The sequence below is a fragment of the Lygodium microphyllum genome, chromosome 9 (genome assembly GCF_053477565.2).
Source record: "Lygodium microphyllum isolate KBCC chromosome 9, Lygodium_microphyllum_v1.1.10, whole genome shotgun sequence".
Classification (NCBI taxonomy): Eukaryota; Viridiplantae; Streptophyta; class Polypodiopsida; order Schizaeales; family Lygodiaceae; genus Lygodium; species Lygodium microphyllum.
The window spans coordinates 157,098,554-157,102,561 of record NC_141143.1 but is presented as its reverse complement, the minus strand read 5'-3'; positions in this window follow the sequence as shown (position 1 = coordinate 157,102,561).

The window sequence follows — 4,008 nt, the reverse complement described above, 5'->3', positions numbered from 1 at the left end:
GGATCTATTCTCAAATATTAGGGCTTTACATCCAGGGTTATGAGTAGTGAATATCCACTTCAAATAATAAGAGATACTCTTAATATATTTAAATAGTTAGATCCATTTTTGATTTCTTGTAACCTAATGACATCATGATTAAGATTGTCAAGAAACTTCTAATCCTTAATTATCTTAGTTCTCAAACAATTGGTTAGCCCTTTGATATACTTATAATAAATTAACTTAATAAACTACATCATTTGTGCTATCCCTCTCGCCACTCTAGTGTAGTGCCTTCAAGGCTTGCTTTGTTGAGTACCTTGCATCCATCGTAAAATGTTTAGCATGAGCATACAAAATTAAAAATTAAAACTATATTCATGCTACTTAATAACAACTCAGTACCTACACAAAATCCATAGCCAAGCAAGTTGTGTATAGTCTAGGCTAGAATTCCACAAACTTTAAATCCTCTTTCATCACCTTGTTTTGACATGTCAACCACGCCTATGTATCTCCACAACTCTTGGCAATCATCGATAAGAAGTGCCAAATATATGTTAACATCTCTAGCTTGGTGTTTTCTTGGAATTATGAGAAACAATTATAGGTCTTAAAGTAAATAAAAGGTGGCAAGTTGTAGTTACTGGCCAAGTAGACAATATACTTGAGCACATGGATAATTGATTTACGCTATCCAAGGCAACACCCATCTCAATTTGTTGTGGACCTTGTTCAAGCTCTAACAATTTTGAATTGATATGCTTCAAGGCAAGACAATCCATGGGAATGCGCATAATCCCATCTATACTTACATCCTTTGCTCCCCAATCCATAAATCTTGCTAAGTCTGGGTTTTGAAATATGTGTTGTATATAGGATGCCAATGGAAAATGCCAAAGTACTTTGCGAGGACTCTTTCCACTCATATCTTTATAATGAGGTGTTTCACATTTTGGGCACCTCTTTTCATTCTTATAATTGCCTCTGTACAAAATACAATCCTTGGGACATGGGTGTATTGTGTTATAGTCGAGAGTCCAAGCTTGGTTAGTATCTTTTTCATCTCTTGATGTAGGAAGGACATTGTTTGTGGTGGGGGTAAAATTTTTTTTGAGATAGTAACATGCAACATTTGAAACAAACACCACATTTAGATTTAAGTATTAAGAAATTTAAAAATATCTCAATTAATATTGACAATCAAGAAGTCACTTACTTTATTATTGCTAAAACAAATACATTACTCCAAGCATAATGATTTTGGAGGTTAGGAATAAGCAAACACATGTTTAGAAGTGTCAATTTTGAGCCTTTGTAGATTTGATTAAGCAATTCACCCTAAGAAAAAAGTATTTATCATGTGTGCCACTTTCTCTGTACCAATCATTAATAAAATCATCCATGCCATCATCATCATCATCATCATCATCATCATCATCATCATCATCATCATCATCATCATCATCATCATCATCATCATCATCATCGATGTCATCATCCTTGTTGTCAAGTTGCAAGTCAGATAGTTTCTTCAATTTGGCATAATTGCTTGAATCACTCCTCCAAAAGAGTTGCATGCATTCAATTGACATATGAGAGATGCCATGAGAGGGTAGATGTACATTGTTCTCTACATCATAATATCGAAGCTATCACATTGGCATGATTATGAGCATTCAAGATGTAAGAAACAAACATACCTAGCTATAAGAATCCAAAACAATAAACATAAGAGTAAAGTATACTAATCATAGACTAATCTTAGTATGTAAGAGCATAAACACCCCAAGAAGACTCATGTGAATGACATTCACGTCATGACCTTCGATGTAAGCCTCGACACCTATCACACCAACATGGAATATGTTCCTCTTCATAGTAAGATGAAGTTGCAAGTGGCTCTTCTCCATGTCTCATCATGGTAGTACGACCTCCATGGCTATGATACGGAGGTGATGGTGCACGAGAGGAGTCTAAATTTGTACAAATAAAGAAGTTAAACTTTGATACACTTTTCTTAAGATTGCTGTTAAAAAACCCTCAATACTCTCATCACATTGTGTCGAATCTTATTCTCACTACTAGTACTAGAACATACAAGTGTGATCAATAAAAAAATAACATACTACATTATTTCTTCTTATATGCATACAAATAGCAAGCGTGCCATGATTCTTGAAAATAAGAGATTTGAGGGATTCCATGAGGAGTCCTGGATCTTATTTTGATGAGAGATGTGACTATGAGTGACATTCTCACAGTAGAAAGTATGCCTTTTGTCATTGCAATAATTTACTATGCAATCTAAATCTAGTATCAAATTACTATTATATGCATTCATATTTAATGTAACTTTCATGTCATTTTAATTTCGCTTAAATTTATTAAGGAGGCAGGATAGTCTAGGGCGGTGAGTGGTCACATACTCTGCTTGGGTTGCATGGCGAGACGTGGCTTTATAGCCACTTTTGTAAGTCTATGCTTACAAATTCTCATAGTATAAAGATACTAGCTATAGAATTGATAGAATGGAAAAAGAGTATAACTTTGGATCTGTTCTTATATAGATCAAAGACTATAGACATGCCCCCATTCCAACTGAGATCTAGATGGCCACATACCTAGAATACAGAGCGACACAAATGACACTTTTACCAACATGCCCTTTTGTGAGTATTTTTTGTAATGTTTAGATATCTTTTCAAGCTAAATTGATTTGAAAATAACTTTTTAATCATCAACTAATCTAACTTTGCTCTTATTAATGCAAGAGATTCATGGGGAGAGAGATCTTGATGTGTTTGCTAGAGAGGAGGAGCAAGGTAGACAAATAGACAAGGAGCGAACTTGAGCCAATATATCCTCACAACAACTACCTCTCTTGATGATTCACATGACATAGTGATGATGATGATGATGATGACAGTGGAAGCAGCTAGCCCTTAGTGGCTTTTGTTGATATTTCGTATATACAACCATACAACTTGCTTTTAGATTATATAAATCTTATTTTGTACATGTTGACATTGTATACATACGCATTTATATTCACATATTCACTCTATTTCACATGTTCTTGTCTCTTCGAGTTTATTTTGTGCAAGTTTGATATTCAAAATGATGACTATTAATTAAGTAGAAAGAAACACCAGAGCATGGAAGAGAGAGCTTTATTCTATGAATTTGTCATCTTTTTCTTTTTGAAAAATTGAGCGTTGCTTATGTGACATCTTAAACAGTATGCATAATTTAATTGACGTAAAGAGCATATCTAAAAATATCTCTTATGTGACATGGTCATAATGACATCGATAGCGACGTCCAATGAGTTGTTTAAGTAATGCAAATTGACATAACTATACTCATGGATTGTAGTAGTGATGGTATAAAAGCCCTTTAGTTAAGGATCAAATATTGTTCATTAATGGCATAGCTTAATTATTTTTAATTAATGACATAATTAAATAATAATCTCTCAAGGCCATGGAATTGGCCTCATGGTTTAATGCAATTCTTAAGGATGTTGGGCACATTGAGCAAATTTACGATGGTAGGATAGGATTTTATGAAATCGTTTTTAGTAATAGGGATGCTACATAGAAAGTTCTTAGCTAAGGGATCTACTGAGCATACTCAACCATAGTCTTGAAAGCTACCTTGTACCTGGCCAGCTTTACTACTAGAAGTGGCCACAATGGGCTACTGCTTGCTCAACCATGGCATGCATGAGCTACCAAACGTGAAGCAAGAACCACTTGTGGATACGTAAATGTTTTAGCAATAGGTAAGTCAAAATTTGAAAAAGCATGAGAATCTAGCAGTAATGATCCCTCGGGATAAGATAGCCCAAGGAAGCGAGTACCACTCAAACTGTAGCAAAAGATATGTTCTATTATTTACCAATGCTTAATGCTTAGGATATGCATAAACCCGCTTATCTATGAGACTGCAAATTGAATGTCAAGCCTCATAATGCACACATAAATCAAGCATCCAATAGCTTGCAAATAGAGAAAAACATTA